Source organism: Peromyscus californicus, unplaced genomic scaffold (assembly GCF_007827085.1).
Source record: "Peromyscus californicus insignis strain IS unplaced genomic scaffold, ASM782708v3 Scaffold_18__1_contigs__length_77618521, whole genome shotgun sequence".
Lineage (NCBI taxonomy): Eukaryota > Metazoa > Chordata > Mammalia > Rodentia > Cricetidae > Peromyscus > Peromyscus californicus.
The window spans coordinates 35,453,328-35,471,110 of record NW_026294480.1 but is presented as its reverse complement, the minus strand read 5'-3'; the positions used below and the strand labels follow the sequence as shown (position 1 = coordinate 35,471,110).

The following is a 17,783-nucleotide window of genomic DNA, read 5'->3' as shown; positions in this document are numbered from 1 at the left end:
CAAACCTCGTGGAGAAAATATCTATTCTAGATATGCTTTATTTGCAAAGAGTTCTAGTACTTTCCCAAGAATAAAGCAATAACTTGTAATATCTATTCTGTATTAAAACAAACCTTTCACAAATCAGGTTATATATTAATAATTTACCAAAAAAAAATCTTGCAACCAGAGCCTGTGAGCAAACCAGCTCCTTAGGGATCAAGTGTTGTCTTAACTAAGTCAGTATTCACAGTGATGTTATAAAAATGTTATTGTAAGTAATGAGGACTGTACACTTGTGTATGCTTTATCTCAAATTTTAATATATGCAATAAAATATAGACATATATTGTTACAAACACAAATTTTTTTAAAAAAAAGATCAAGTGTGCTGGGAGAGTGGATTAGTGTTTAAGAGCACGCACTGCTCTTCCAGGGAACCCATGTTAGTCTCCTAGCATCTATTTCACACAGTTCACAACTGCCTGTAAACTCTAGCTCAAGGTGGATCTGAAACCTCTGGCATCTGCATTCCCATGTATGTATCCACACACAGATACACACTTATACACACAATTAAAAAATAAAACGAATCTTGAGGGGAAAAAATCAGATCAAAAACAGAGAAAAGAGGCAGAGTGGGAGATAAAATGGCAAATAGTAACTTGTAGTAAAATCTTGATGATCTTGTTCCTTAGTCTCTCATTCAAGCTGTAATTTTCTGACCTCCTCATCTATATCCTGATGGTCAAAGGGATAATCATGGCAAGACTGATTGTCATCGACTTCTATCCTTATTCCAATCAAACCCCTGTTATTAATCCTTCAGTATCACAATCATGTGTCCATTCCTTGTTCTTTCAATGTCTACCATATTTGCTATGTTGGAAACTTAATGCCCCCATGCAACATTGCTAGAGATCGATCTATAGAAGATATTTAGGCCATTAGTGAGTAAATTAATGTCATAATCACACATTATCATGGCTTTGAAATCATAGGAATGTTTTGTTATTGATTTGATTTGCTCTGGTTAATAAAAGCAAGTTTAATTCTAGCTGGTTCCCTGTTTTGCTTTCTGCCTTCTACCATGAAATAACGCAATAAGGCTCTCACCTTATGAAGACTTCATGACCTTGAATGTCACAGCCTCTAAAATTAAAATGCACAAACCTCTGTTCCTTATAAACTCCATTATAAATACACAAGACAAAGAAAGGTAATCTTCTTACTCCCTTTTTTCACTTTGTTTGAATTTCCTAAAGACAAATATATTTGTTTACATATTAGTCTCACTTTATTCCACTTGTATTTCAATAAAGAAAGCTTACAGCAGTTGAAAAATAGTCTAGTCTAGGAATATATAGCCTCTTCTTATTTAGATTTGGTCTCGAGCCAGGGCTTGTTCAGCCAGAATACTTGCTTTTTGAATAGTTTGTCTCTCTATTTGTAGACTAGTAAAGTTCTCATTGCTTAAAAACTATATAGCAGTAACTCAGAGTTATTTACCTAACTCTTTGCTTGAACCCTTCAACCTAGCTTCACCAACCTGCTTCTCCTGATTCTGTTCTGTTAAGAATCAGGGTCATGAATGGAACATATCTGAACACTAGTATCCTTAATGTCCATGCTCACTGAACACCTACTTGCATTACTATCCTCTTCTAGGAAAGATAGATTTCAACACATTCCTTCATTATAAATTATCTTTTTCTGATCATATATACATTTTATAAGTTAGGCTTATAGAATGCTGAAGGGAAGTCTCTGGCAAGGACCTAGAAAGAAAATACATACACTGTCAGTGGAGGGTGGATCTATATATGCTTTGGAGTCAGATGGTATTTCAATGAATCTTCTTACATAAAAATTTGAAAGCAGTAACAAATATTTCTCTGGCTGAATTTTAATAGCATTAAGGAATCTTTTCATTTCAATTATTTAATTATTTCTTTTTCTATTTATTACAAAATGAAATTATAGGCAATATTTGTTTACTATAAAGGAAGCAATTATTCTTCAAACTATGAAATAAAATGCACATGTTTTTTAATACATTTCTCTAAGCAGGAAATATGCAGTAATTTGTAAGCACAATTTAAAGTAACTAATTCCTTAAATAAAAATAACAGGGCAATGCTTAGGCACCCCTGAGAAGTATACATGTTTTAGTGGAATAAAATTGCCAGTCCAATTGAATGTTAAAAAAAAACAAACATGTTCATACTTCAGAAACATATCTTATCACAGGCCTATTGCCGTTCAGCACATAGCCAGTCATAAGCAGAGATTTCTAGACTATTCCTTTTCTCAAGATCATCTTAACCCAAGAGGTCAGCTGAAGTAAATAACAGCAGTTTGCATGGGGAGTATTTATTTTTCTCTGGCCACATAGGACCAATAATCTGAGAGACTCATATGCAGAAGTGTCCAATAAACTTTCAGAAAACGTTAGGTATCTGTGATGGTATCTTGCCACTCAAGGCTGAAGTATGGTTACTGTAACTCAGAAATTAGCTTCACATTTTTAATTATGTTATACTAATTTAATTAATTACTATATTATTTTATTTATTGAATTAATAGTAATGATAACCACATGTGGCTGCTGACTGTTGTATGCTTGTCATCATGATATCAAAAGTGGGACTTTAGCTACAGTAGCACATATTAAATTCTTATGAATACCTTACTATTTCCAGCTAGCCTATCTTCTTCACTTTCATGTGACAGATCTCTGTCTAAGAGATTGCAGTATTATGCTGAATAGTTTTATACCAAGTTGACACAAGCAAATGTCATCTGAGAGGAGGGAGCATTGATTAAGAAAATGCCTCCATAAGATGAGGCTGTAGGCAAGCCTGTAGGAGATTTTGAGGGGTGAGGGTTTTGGTTTTGGTTTTTAGGTTTTGGTTGTTTTGTTGTTGTTGTTGTTTGTTTGTTGAGATGGGTTTCAATATGTAGTTCTCTTGCTGCCCTACAACTTACTATATAGACCAGACTGGCCTTGAACTCACAGAGATCCAACTGTCTCTGCCTCCTGAGTGCTAGGATTAGAGGCCCGTGCCAGTAAACATAGGGCATTTTCTTAATTAGTGACAGATGTGGGAGGGTCCAGCCCATTGTAGGTGGTGTTATACCTGGGCCAGTGGTAGTTATGAGTTCTATAAAAAAACAGACTGAGAAAGCCATGTGATACAAGTCAATAAGTAGCACTCCTCTATGGCCTCTGCATCAGCTCTTGCCTCCAGGTTCCTGTCCTGTTTGAGTTCCTGTCCTGACCTTCTTTGATGATGAACAATAATGTACACATGTAAGCTAAATGAACCCTTTCCTCCTCAATTTGCTTTTGGTCATGGTGTTTCATCACCGCACCAGTAACCTCGACTAAGACAAGTGTTAAATACATACATGCTAAAAACCAAAGAACCGTTTTGTATTTGTCTTATAGTGTTGTATTTATTTCCTATGATGAGAGTTCACAGACAAAGGCTTTGTAAATGTTTTATAGCTGCTTCACTGGTTAAAAACACAATGGGTTGCACTGTAGTTTCAATAATGTTTACAGATGGTTTAAATTTTCATCCTCAATCCAAAATGTGAGTAATGAGGAAGCCCTTCATAGCATTTTTAGTAGCCTCATTTCCCACAGCCCATACATACTCACTAAAGAGCACCAATAAGAAAGGAGTCATATTATAGAAAATAATTAATTCTTCAGGTTCATTATCCCAATAGTTATACTTTTCTGTTATGTCTCAATGAAACATGTATCAAGTTCAAAGATGAGGACTAATAAAAGCTAAGGTTGAAAATGTGGCAATCACAAAAATCAAGCATCAGGACAGCAGTAAAGTCTGCAGTCTCCCATCCTAGTGGCAGGTCACATCAAGTGAAGTCCACAGGCTCATCATAGGTAGAGGTTCAGGTGTAGAATGAGAAATTCTTTTTTTCCAAGGACTGGAATACGAATCTTAACATTTAGGACTTGCGACCACATGGAAGACATGAGTAAGACCTCAAACACCTTAAGTTTAATTTGGGGGGATGTGGGGGCTGTTTAAACTTTTGCAAAATTAAAAACAAATTGTTAAGTGTCGCTCTTAAGTTTTAAGTTTGCTTGTAAAGCCATCTATTTCCCACTGTTGGTTGTTAATCAGAATATAAGCCACTCAAGAGAGAGGGAGTAGACAGTTAAAAATATACAGTCCTAAGATCTCTCCCACTTCTACCAAATCAGAATCTATGATGATAAGAACTGGAATTCATGGTCAACTGGAATATTTGCCATATTTTTGCAAATCAAATTTTGAGAAATTTGATTGAAAGAGATTTGGGGTATGACAAGAAAGCTTGGGAACTCACCAAGCTGCCCATCAATAGGAAAGCAAAAGAAAATGACTCAAAGTGCTATTCAATGGGTGGATACTCATTTTTTCAAAATCATCACATGTACTGGAAAAGGCCACATACCAACATCTTAAAATGATTATAAATAATTGTATACTTTCTATAAAAGTAAAGTACTTACTACATTGAGGGATCAGCTCAGTAGCATAGCCTTGTCAAGCATATACAAGCCCCAGGTTTGATCCCCCAACACGGCAATTATAATCATAATAAGTAATAGTAATAAAAAATAATAAACTTTAAAATGAGGTAAAGTCAGGCTACAAAACATCAGTAGGAAGTGTGACCCTAAAGCTCATGGTGAAATGAGTAACTGTTGAAGCATCTGTTGTTTATTGAACTTGAGCTTGTCTTTCTGTCAGGCAGTTATCAACACTCCTTAAATAAAGCAATTAAGAGAACTCATTACCAACTAAACCGATTTGATTCTATGGCTGCATTGGTTTGAACCCATACCAACCCTCTGCTCAGATTTGAATTATAGGTTATACTAAGTCAGAAATCTTCAAGAAGCCTGAAGGAAGAGTTTGGGAGGGCTATATTTAGACAGGAAGCATAGGCTTGCAACCCACGCATGCTCCAAATAGCTGTAGAATTGATTGATTCCTTTTTCACGGGAAGTCTCCCTTCCTAAGTCCACTGACTAACAGAAACTAAAAACAGCTAGACATCACAGTTCCTGAAGAGACCTCTTGATTTTAAACTTCAGTGATCTTCTTGGAGGTGATTTATCAACAACCAAAAGATAAATGCAATGGAACATCCGCAAATCACAGCCATAAATTTCAGTGTTCAACAAGCTGATGAGCCCACTGTATTCTGGAGCATTCAAAGCACCCTCCATGACTGTGATGTCTAAGTTTTAAGCCAATAACACCTAATATAATCTGGGCCAGGGAGATGAGCCAGCATGGAAAAACATTAGCTGCACACTCTGATAACCTGAGTTTGATCCCACGACTCACATAGAGAATTAGAAGCAGGGATACATATCTAAAACCCCAACACTCCTATGCTGAGATGGGAGGCCAGGAAAGGAGACTCTTAGAAGCATGCTGGTCAGCTCGTTTGATGTTGCCCAGCACAGCAGCAGAAGCAAGAGAGATCCTGCCACATCACTGTGTAAGGAGGAAGCCACCTCTCAAATTTGCCTCCTGACCTCCATTCTTAACACTTGAACACACGCACACAACTAACTCATCTCAAAAACACTTTTAAATAAATAACAAAATGTAGAAAAGGACATGCGAGCTGAAGCAGTAAGATGCTAGAGCCAAGTTTCCTATGCTATGTGACAGTGGAGACAGTGTCTCTGCTGGGAGGTCCCTGTCCATGATGCCGATGGTTGCCTTCCTCCAGCAGTGAGCCACTGCTCTGCTAACTAACTCTGTGGGAAAACTGTACAAGTTCCCCTTCGATTGCGAAGATCTCTGGTCAATCTACAGGTGTGTCACCTGAGCCTGAGAACTTCTCTGCTCCAGGACTCAGTAAAGAACCCGTGGAAAGAGGAAATTGTGAGGCTGGTTGTCACAGAGCAAGCCAGTCTCTGTCCTTATAAGCCCGGTTGGCGTCTTGAGTGCCTGAAACGCCAGGGTCAGTGGGAATCCAGGAGCTTGTCAGGGAAGAGAACAGCTTCCATCGAAAAGTAGGTGGGGTATTGGTTACAAATGGTGCTCCGGCTGATGAAGACAAAAATAAAAAAGGCACCCCAGACATACCTGACACCCAGATACATCCCATGCAGTTGGTGTCTGTGAGTGGAGGACCCTCTTCAGACAACCATTGTTCTGCAAGCGACCAGGTCTGGGACGATACTTCTCAGGCTGTCCCTCATTACCAGCAGGTGTGAACTGCTACGTGGATGCAGAATTAGATCCAGGTCAGCAAACAGCTCTGAAAAACTGCAAGTGGACTGATGTACAAGTGGCAGGCGAACTTGATGAATTGCCCTTTTCTTCTCACGCCTGTCTCCAAGTCAGTGAATTGCCCACAGACGCTATCTGTTACATGAGTAGAGTGCTTGGACCACTCAGGAACCACAGTCCTGACCAGCGAAAGGAACCTGTGTGCATCAGCATCACTATGTGCACGGTATAGGAAGACCAGCCATTCACTTTAGATTCCCTTGAAGAGCCTCTGCTGGGGATGTTGTTTTTTTTTCCTGTGGTCTGCATGGGACCAACTAGCATGCTCCAGGCTGAATGAACACACAGCACAAGAGGCTTCAGAAGCCAGTCTGCTTCAAGATGCTGCTGAAGAAATGCATGCAAGGAGATGTTTCTCTGGAGCCACTTGTCCCAGCAGCCTCTGTGACGGAAGTACATTACCCGTGTTTGAAGCATCCAGTTGGAAGAGGTGGATATCTCAGGACTTCCTGGAGACCAGGTTTAAAATCCAGCAGTTTCTGGAGCATCACTAATACATGGCATGCCTGCTTCACTGCATCACGGTGAAAATCTTCAGGTTACTCCCTACCAGGCATTTAGTGGTTCTTAAATGTATTCATTGAATACTACAGCACCAAACCAGCAGATTCTCAGTGGATCCAAGACCCACACTGTAAATAAGATCCTTGCATGAAAAAGTATGTGAAAAGGGGTAAGTGGCATCCCAGCCCCTATTGTGAGGCATTGCCTATGGGTCCGGGGAGTGGATATGCTGCTGCTGCTCTCAGGGTCTCAGAAGGGCTTTCCTGGCTGTAAGATGGACTTTTGTGACAATCGATAATAGTTGCCTACCTGCCTGTCACAGCTTTAATAGCTCAATCCATAAGAAATCAAGAGGCAGCAAGAATGAATAGTACTGAAGTCCATGTGAATAGAAACAGGACTGTGAAACACCTGGGTAAAGCTTCAGGCATGTGACTTCATCCCCACCCTTAAAGAATCTCTGCTCAGATCAGGCTTCTATTACTTGGGCATTTTTTTTTAAATTTAATTTGCCCTCTGTACAAGAGATCAGTCCCATGGTTTTATGGTGTTGCCTCACATTGAACCCAGAGTGATGTTCCATGGCTTCAGCCATTCAGCTGTGAAGAATTCGGCCTGTTTTCCCCCATCCGGGACATACAAAGGTCACCAGGCAGTCTCCACACAGGCGAGGCAGAACTCTTCCAGCACTGGCTCCATATTTGAAGTGAGTGAAAAGGAGAGTAGAACCTCCAGATGAGAATTGTGCCTAAAAAGGAAAAACGGAGCACCTTACCTCAGACCGTGTGTGCTTGGTCCTGTGAAAATGATGTTTGGGGTTAGAAAGAGATTTGACACCCTGTAGTGTTTACAGTGTATGTAATGGTTGCATTTTTTTTACAGGGCCGTGAAAGAGCACATTAAACCTAAGCACCTTTACTTAATTAATTAAACTTAATCAGCACAATGCAGCTAGGTGACTGCGGCTACTGTTGTGTGGTCTCCTCAAAATTTATATGTCATGTATAAAACATGAATGCTTTCCAAATAAACTGTGATTATTTCCTATAAAAAAATTCGAAGCAAGGAAAATAAAAGGATGTGACATATTAAACCTCTAAAATTATGTTTCAGAAGCAACCAATGGAAATAGTTCTGAAAATTGGGATAGATAATATTTTAAAAGAATTAGAAATCGAATATTAAAATCTGTCTGTGTTTATTTCAGATCTCATCCTCAGATTCAGGGGACTCCACAAAACCCAGACAAAACTTCTCATTAAGGGACAATCCTGTAAAAATGTTATTGGTAAGATCATCTACTAAATCCATGCCAAGTTCTGATCCTTATCATCTTTACCTGCAAACTGTATTTCTTCAGCTCAACCTTCTCTTCTCCCTGGGATGTTTATTTACATAATGGCACATTCTGCTTTGATTCCTTATGCTTTATTCTTCCTCCCAGTTACTTGTTCTCTGCACTTATTGCTTACTTCTCATGTTTATCACAATCTCTAAATGGCAAAAGGTCCTTGGTCTTCCTCCTGACATTTACTTATAAGATCTCCTATTGATTTCATCTAAACGCACATGGGTTCAAAACATCATATACATGACAGCATTCCCAAATGCATATCTGCAACCCATGAGATTCTCCTAAAACCCAAACTCATATACAAAATAGCAGTGTATCAATGGGCCTCTAGGACATAGTGTTGGCCAGGTTAAGATTTCTATCTGAACCAAAATAGGTCCTAAAGAATTGTTATAGATTATAGACTAAGTATATAGAAATTCATGGCATGTCAAAAGGAAAAGTGAAGCCTTTAACTATAAGTAATCCAGCCTTGGCTTTTATCTTCATCTCCAATGGAGTGACTTCTAACATGTAGACTCATGAGGTTCAACACTAAATCATGGTCATTTCTCTTCAATTGTCCCATCCACAGTGCTTCCCTCCATGGTCCTAACCATTCAGTTGAAGAATCCAGATGCCTTGGATTCATTCTTAACACCTATTTATGCCTTAGTAAGTCTCACTGGCTACTCCTTTAATTCATCACCTCAACTGCATGCTGACTGAACCCAAGTTCTTTGTTTGAACTACAGCAAAAGACTTTGCAATAAGTGAATCACTAGCCCCAGGTCTTCCCTTCTTTAGTGATGCCTTTTACTGCTATTAAACTTGGCTAATGCAAATTTAGAATAAGTGAGAAGGAAAAGACTCGTGCTTGAGACATTCCCAAGAAAATATATCTGACTGGTTTCCTTGCCCCAAGAGGTTGAGAATTTATGGAGTTCAGCCAATGCATCACATCCAGCTCAACTTGAAAGATGCATGAGCCAAAAACTACAGATGAATGAACTCCCATACAGACACATCACCCCTCTCATAGATGACCTAGAATCTCTCATTAGTGTGAGCTAAAGAAAAAGTATGACTAGCCCTACAGAAATTGTAAAAAGGCTATAACCAGTAGAAGGCTTCCTCTCTCCTATCTTCTAAAATCTTGTTTATATATACCAGATAAGTTGCTTTTTACTTAGTCTACATTATTTGTGTTGTTTTAATTTTCTATTGCAGAAATTTCTATGGAATAACAAAATAAATATAAATACAAAATAAATATAAGTACATATGTTTTTATTTCAACATTGTGTTTGTTATTGCACTTTAGATTATTTTGACAATAGGAACAAACTCAAGCATAATAAATTAGAGATAAGACAAGTAATTCTGTTCTTAACTCACAATGTTTAAGAAGTATCCATCCAGGAAGCCTCAATCAGTTGAGAACCAGTTTACATGGTACATCTTTCTTTACAAATAGTAGTCACTTACAGAATGAAAACAAAACCATTTTTATACAGCATGGCAACATGACATCTGTGTTTTAGTTTTAGAAACTGTCACTCAAAGATTCACAGACATATTTCAGCCTTTAAAAATAAACTTTAAGTTATATATTAATAATCAAGGACATTGTTAAATAAGACTTAATTTAAACTATATCTGAAGACATTTTATCTTTCAACTTTTTGAAATGCCCTCTCTTGGTTATTGGGAATTTCAAATGTCTGCATTTCTTCCTTGAAGTTAAGATATTCAACAAAAGACTGAAATTAATAGTAATCACCACATTATAAGGAAATATTAAAATTAGAAAGAAATACATATTTTATGATTAAGAATTTATAAATGTCTATGAATAGGCACTATATTCCCTTTTATATTTGATCTTTTTCTAAATAAAATATTTATGTTTCTTATACATTCCTTAGAATGCTTAATTTATCAAATTTTAATTTGCTAAATTCAGACATAATCTTCATGTTAATTGACTCAAAAGCAGTGAGCATCCTACTTAAGTGATCAGAGATTGTTTCTTTCACATTATGCATCTCAATCTCATTCATTTCCCCATCACTTCATATCCACCCTCTGCCCTTCCAACCTCCCCTACAAAATAAAATAAAGTAAAATTTAAGAGAAAAGGAAAGAAAAGAAAAAAATAAAATAAAAATATTGTCATGAAAGCTGTAATGTGACAGTGAGTCATGCAATACACACTTTTATTTATATATCTTTACTTGCAATTGTTTATTGCAAAGAGTCATTGGTCTGGTTTGAGGCCTCTGGTTTCTGCTGCACCATCAATACTGGGTCCTCAATGGGGCTCCTCTTGGGCATCCTGTTGTTGGCCTGTGTTGTGGGGATCCTGACCTTTGAATCTGCAGTACCAGCCCCTTCATGTGCTCCAGCAGATCACAGATGGGGTGGATGCTGGGATGAGCCAACTCATAACCCTGATTCTGGGCCTGGGTAGTTGCAGGGTTGGTCAATCCACCAGCTGCAGTGATTTTCAAATGCTATTAAATCCCCCCACTCTAACCAGCAAGTCCCACTTGGAATGCTTGGAATTTGATTATTTGTGTATTTATGTTTTCATTTTCCTTGCTACTTTTTTTTATTGTTGTTTGCCTCCTTCAGACAAAGGTAACCACTGAGCATACGCACAGCTCCCTCCCATTTTTTCTGACAATCCTTATAAGATCACTGGTTTGTGCTTACTAGAGGAAGATCTTTTTCACCCAAGACATCTACATTTTCAGATTTCACTGGTACTCAGGAGGGGTCCTGCCACAGAGCCATGCTTTAGGACACTTGCCCAAGTAAAACAATCATGTCCAGATCCTGTTCCCGCTGAAGCTCAGGAAACATGCAGAATATGGGATAGAAGTTATGTAAGAGCCAGAAGAGTGGGTGAAGAGCTAAGAAATGCCATTCCCTAGACTCAGTACAACTCTTATAATAATCATTTCACATCAACTGTACTGTCTTCACTGAGCCAACACAAGACCAATGCTATCAACAATCAGTCAAGGAGGCTAGAAAGAGGCTCATGTCTATTGATAGATTCTGGGAATGGAGAATCACTGTCTTCAGTTGTGTGCCCCTAGCTGACCCTCTTAGGCTCCAGTAGGTAGCTCCAAACCCATAGTCATACAGATAGAGCTGGTTCAACTTAGTGGGTTACAAAACAAAACAAACTGTGTGTGAAAGACACTTGTGGGGATTACAGGTATGGACAAGGGTGGGTGGGAAGTAGGAGGTGAGAGTGGTCAGTATGCAAAGTATACATATGTCAAATTGTAAAGAATTTTAGGAATGATTTAAAATGAATAAAGAGTAACCATACCCAATGACAGTTCTTTTCTGAATTCTTCAGAGAAGAGACCCAAAGTAGATATGTCAGAGCTGAAACTGTCTGCATTTGTACTCACTGCTAAGGAAGGATGTTATCCTTAGCCTTATCTTAATTGCACAATTATGCTTTTGGTAATTTTCAAGCCACCTACATTTGAATCTAGCCTCATTTAAAAGTTGCTACAAGAGGAGAAACTGTCTATAAAGGAGGCCCAGTGGAGATAGTGGTGGTCAATGTAAGCTCTGGAACTGCACAAAATAGACCCTGAAGAATTGGTTCAGCTTCCCAATTAAGCACAATTGAAGTTGATGCTCTTTGCTGTGAGGTGAGAAAGAAAAACAGGACTTTGATCAGAAATTCTCCAGTTCTAGTTCATCCTTGGCCAATTGCCTCCAGAACAGCATTAACATTCTTGATAGTGTTCCAGTCAAAATACAATTTATTTTCTGTGCCTTGTTATTTCCTATAGTCTTGGCTGGCTTGCTCAGGCTAAAATTTTTAATTGAATAATTCAAGCATCTGACGAAAATGATAAGCTTGCATTGGTAACAAGCAAAAATCAGACATCACACAAGAGCTTTAATCATGAAAGCAATTATAGGTCATGGATTCACACTCTTCCAACCACCATGACCAAAGCAGCTAGCATATACAGTTTTTTTTCTCATTGGACACAAATAAACATTAAGAATTTCATCCAGATGCTAAACACTACTGTGAATCCTTGAAGAAAAAAGTTGGTGCCTTTTTGTGCTAATCTACTTTTACCTCTAAAATGGGCAGTGAGAGTTAATTTCTAGTAAGCTGTGCCAAGGGGAAGAGATGGAGCTGGGGATTGATGGGTATTATCAGTTGTCACTCAAGAATTCATCTGAATATTGTGAAATCTCTTATGTGTAATGGTTAAGGTGTATTTATTTGTTTGTATATCATACATGTACATGGCATGAGTGTGTTTGGAGAATAGCAGTCAATTTAGGATGGCTTCCTCTATCACTCTTCATCTTGCTATTTAAATCAAGGTCTCACTGAACCTGACTTTTGTAGCAGAAATCTTAGATGGTCTTATTAATAAAATCAAACCCGAGGCCAGTTATTGGGGTGAACACTGGAAGATCAGAGAGACAGAACAAGCCACAGCTAACCTCACCTGGCCAACTTCTCAGCTGATCCTGTTTCCTCAGACTGGAAGCTTCTGAGTCCTCATCCAAATGGATCTCAGCTGAACTGTGCAGCGCGAAAGCCTGAAAGCTTACCAGCCAAATGCTGCTAGTTTCTGGTCCTCACGCCTTATACACCTTCCTGCTTTCTACCATCACTCCTTGGGATTAAAGGCTGGCTTTCTGGGATTAAAGGCATGAGTCACCATGCTTGTCTGTATCCTTGAACAGATGTATTTCTGCCTCTGGAATGCTAGGATTAAAGGCATGTGCTACCACTGCCTATCCTTAGTATCTAGTGGCTTTTCTGTTCTCCGACCCCAGATAAGTTTACCAGGGTACACAATATTTTGGGGAACACAATACGACCACAGACGTTCGTTGATGGAACTAGACTGTCTGGCTAATGAGTTCCACAGGTTAGCCTGTGTCTGCCCCTCCCTACCTCACAGTGCTTGGTGTAGGTAGTCCTTTCTGTCCTGCCAGCCAGCTCCCAAATAACCACACAAGACTTGTTCTTAATTATGAAAGCTTCACCAATAGCTTAGGCTTGTTTTTAGTTAGCTCTTATAATTTAAATTAACCCATTTTCACTAATCTACGTATTGCCATGTGGCTCATGGCTTTACCTGTCCTCCAGCATGCTCCCTCTGTGTCTGCTGGCAATCCTGCCTTACTTCCTCCCAGTGTCCTCTATGTCTGGCTGCACCACCTGTACCTTCTGTCTAGCTAATTGCCATTTAGCTTTTTATTAAACCAATAAGAGGCACCTTGGCAAAAACACATCTTCACAGTGTACAAAAAAATTATTCCACAATATTTCCCCCTTTTTGTTTAAATGAAAAGGAAAGGGTTTAACTCTAACACAGTAAAGCTACATATAATAAGAACAATTATCAGATAATAATTACATTCACAATGTCCAGTCCATTTTTGTTTTGCAATTTCAGAGAAAATACTCCATTATTTATCCTATCTTGGTGAGTACGAAATTCTGTACCTAATTTATCTTCTATCATAACTGAGAAAAACTATAACTGTAACTATCTAGTCTTTAACTCCATCAAAGACCCAAGATGTTACTTGAATAAACAAGAAGTGCAAAGCAAACAACTTACAAAACTATAGAATATTTTCTTATAACAATATACACACAATGAGCACATATATATATATATATATATATATATATATATATACACACAACTAAGACATAATCAAACAATTACAGAAAATGTTTGTCCTAGTCAACAAGAGAATATTAGTGAGTTTAAATAGCAAATACATTCTTTAAATATTTAATGTGCTCAAAGGAGGAAGAGGCAATATTGCAGAGTACCATGAATGGAGATGCATAACAGGGAAAGCAAAGAGAAAGGAGACTGTAGACTGTAGTCTTTCAGTGATTATTTCTTTCACTGTGGTAATCAATGAAAGTTGTAGTGTGTGAGCCAATAGGTTAGTATAGTCTCTATATTTTTATATATTCAATTCTTTAATATGTGGAGTAGAAAACTGAACAAAAAGAAGTAGGAATGAGAGTAGCATGAAGAAAGGAGGAAAGAACAACGGTCCTCTACCTTATTAACTCAAACTTCTCTGCACATAGAGGAAAATATATAACTTCCTTGATAAACTATGAAATTATCCTCCATTTTCAGAATCTCAAGCACTCAGTGGATTATCCTTTACCTGCTAAGCCATCTTGCCAGATGAAATTAAGAAGTTTTTGATAAATACAGGTCAAAGAAGTATAGTAACATAGAGTTTTATGCAGAAAAAAATTCTATCTAAGAACCTATCTCCTTCAAAGTCTCCAGATGTTTCTAAATGGAGTTGTAGATGTAGACTATCCTTATGGACAGCTTCATGGTAGAATAAGGTAGATCTTCCAGATGACAAAAACTGAGTTTGAAGAATATACAGATCTGCCTGGAGTCTCAGAGTATATAGGTAACTTGCTGAATTTCAGGACTAGGCTATGAGTCTGAACAGCTGTGTGAAGTCCACGAGGCCTATGAGTTGCTACCTAGGGCTGGGATTAAAGGCGTACGCCACCACTGCCCGGCATGGCTTGCTTCTTTTCATTCTGAAATTCTTGCCCTCAAAAAAGACACACATGTATTTTGTGGGAAAAATAATTATAGCCAACTAAGCCTCCAATAGTGTTCATCCTATGCCAGCCACAAGTTCAAAAGAGGAAGAAAGTAAATGCCCATCTTAGTATTCTAGCAGACAAGAGAAATCTGTAATAGTGTAAGAGATTCCTAGGGTCTCCGCAGCCACATGCAAATGAAAGTATTTCCTTATTAGGTCAAAAATAAGCAACAAAAAGTAAAAAGGGGGAAGATGTATACAGTATTTGCACTTCCATGGTTACTGTATTTTGAGTAGATTCTATCTAAGCTATATGAGAGGATAAGTACAAAGAATGTACTAAACCCAACTGTGCATTAAGGTAAAAATACCAAGAAATGGACTAATCTCATGACTAATGTATCTGTAAATATACATGTACAGATTTATAATAGTGAAGAAAAACTTAGAAAAAAGAAAACAAATGTTCATTAGCTGGTCATTTAATAATTTTTTTAGTAGTATTATGGACCAATCCTTCATCTGTAGGAGCAGATGAACTTGATTCCTCTATGTCTTATAAGACAGGAGCAACAGCTACAGAAACTCATCCAAGTACATGCATGACGGAAAACATCATTTAACAGAATGTTTAACCTCAAAGGAATGTTTCTAGCTGAGCACACAGGAAGAAATGATTATTTCTTTCCTTAGTATTTCCAGCTGCCTGGATTACAACAAAATGTGAGACTACATAGTAGAGATTCAGTCTTCTGTCTGAGGGTTGCACTCCACTTAAAACCAAGGGAAAGATCATTTTATAAAACAGAAGGACATAGAGCTTACCTCCAGACAATTTCTAATCTTTGCGTTCCCAGCACCACTTACTTGTATCATTACTCTCAGTAATTACAAGCGTGCTTCACTTGTATGAGATACTTTTCCTTAGGAAATGTGCAACTCCAAGATTTGTAAATGATAGTGTTTGCAATGACTTGGAATGGTTTGCAATATTAATGGAGATTCTTTCAGACTCAAAAAGCTTTAAAAAATAAAACCACTCCAGGTCTGTCCTTTGGATCTCACCATTTAGGAGGTTTTAAAGCAAACTGCTTCCTCCCTATTGCTAATTAGCATAACTATTTCAAATATTCAGATTTAATTACAATTTGAAATATGCTGTACAATAACTGGATGAATTCTATGCAAAAGGAAATGCGTGGTAAAGCAGAAATACTAACAGGGTTTCTTTTAAATGCCCATTTATACAGCAGGTCATTGAAGCAAGCTTGCTTATTATGAATTTTCTGAAAGGAAATGGGTAGATAATATTCATAAGCACCGATGACACCCTGTGTATTCCAGAATGAAAATAGTAGGAGGGCTGTGCTGTGACCCAAGCAACGTCTAGAAAGACTCAAAACTTCACAAAAATTACTAAAGGATTAAAATGAATGGAGCTGTATTTAAAATTACATTGCATTGGTTTGTTATCTTTTAAATTGATCAAAGTCAGAAAAGAAAAAGGAAAGGAAACAAATTTAATTTTTCAAAAACACATCAAATAAATTATTCCTCAACCTGATTTTTTATTCTGTGTTCTTTAGAAATACCATATAATTTTTAGCTAAAGTAGTGCCTTTCTGATGATTAAAAACTATCACAAATATAATTAAACATAATAATGTCCATCATTTTATAAAAATAAATACAAATTACCAGCAAATGTATGAAAAAAAATGTTTAATACATTAGCCATTGGAGAAATATAAATCAAAGCTACAAAAATGGCTACTGTAAAGAAAATGTTGATGAGAATGTGGGGAAAAAATGTGGTTGTGATGAAAAGCACACCTAATTTTAAGTTATACTACAGAATCATAATGATAAAAACAGCATGGTATCACCACAAAAATAGACACATTAATCAACAGAATAAACTCTAGGACTCATGTATAAGTCCATACACCTACAACCACCTGATTTTTGACAAAGGTGCCAAAAAAGATGCATTGGAGTAAAGATACAATCATTAACAATTGGTGTTGGGGAAAAAAGGGTTATTGGGACATAGAGGAATGAAACTTGATATTTCTTTCTCATCTTGCTCACAAATCAGCTCCAAATTGATCAAGGATTTCAATGTTTGACCTGAAACTGAAATGTCTAGAAGAAAGAGCAGGGATTACACTTCAAGATACAGCTCAAGTAGGAACTTCGTGAAAAGGAGTCCAGTTGCCCAGGAAATAAGACCAACAATAAACAAGTGGGACTTCATGAAATTGAAAAGCCTCTCTACTCCTCGTTACTTAGCTTCTCTAGGTCTGTGAGTTGTAGCGTGGTTCTCCTTTACTACTGACCTAGGCCCTCTGCACGTATGTTACAGTCATATAACTTGGTCTTCCTGAGAGACCCCTGACAGTGGGAGCAGGGCCTGTCTCTGACTCCGTTGCCTGCTTTGGGGACCCTAGTCCTCCTACCAGATTGCTTCATCCAGCCCTAGGAGAAGAGGAGGAGCTCAGTGTCCCTGCAACTTGATATACCATGGCCACAGGAGGCCTGCTTGTATCTGAAGAGAAACAGCAGAGGAGGAGTGAAGGAGATGTGGGGGGAGTGCGGAGAGGAGAGGGATGCACAAACAAAAAATAAATGCACAACCACTAAGAGCTTCTGCAAAGTTCTGCAAAGGATGCTGTTGTCCATCAACTGGAGAATCCACAGAATGGAGGGAAATCTTCCCCTGCTATACATCTGACAGAGAATGGGTGCCTAAATTACACAGGCAACTCAAAAACTAAACACCAAGAAAACAATGTGAATGTGATGTGGAAATTATCATGCTGCACTGTCTAGGGAATTATGATAAGAAAAAATTCTGTGCATTCAGTGAAGATGGAATTTCTGATTCGTGGCTACTTGAGTCCATACATGCATAATGTTCTATAAATTGAAGAGACTCTCATTTTATTTCACTCTCAGCTACTAATTTTTGACACTTATTTTCTCATTAATACTTTGATCACTAAAATTTTAGAAGCAGA

The 17,783-nt window shown here is 37.8% G+C and overlaps 1 pseudogene; it reads left to right on the top strand.

Annotated features, from left to right (window-relative positions):
- The first annotated feature begins 5,673 nt into the window (after positions 1-5,673).
- On the top strand, positions 5,674-7,189 carry LOC128113841 (F-box only protein 34-like; annotated as a pseudogene).
- Positions 7,190-17,783: the final 10,594 nt, after the last annotated feature.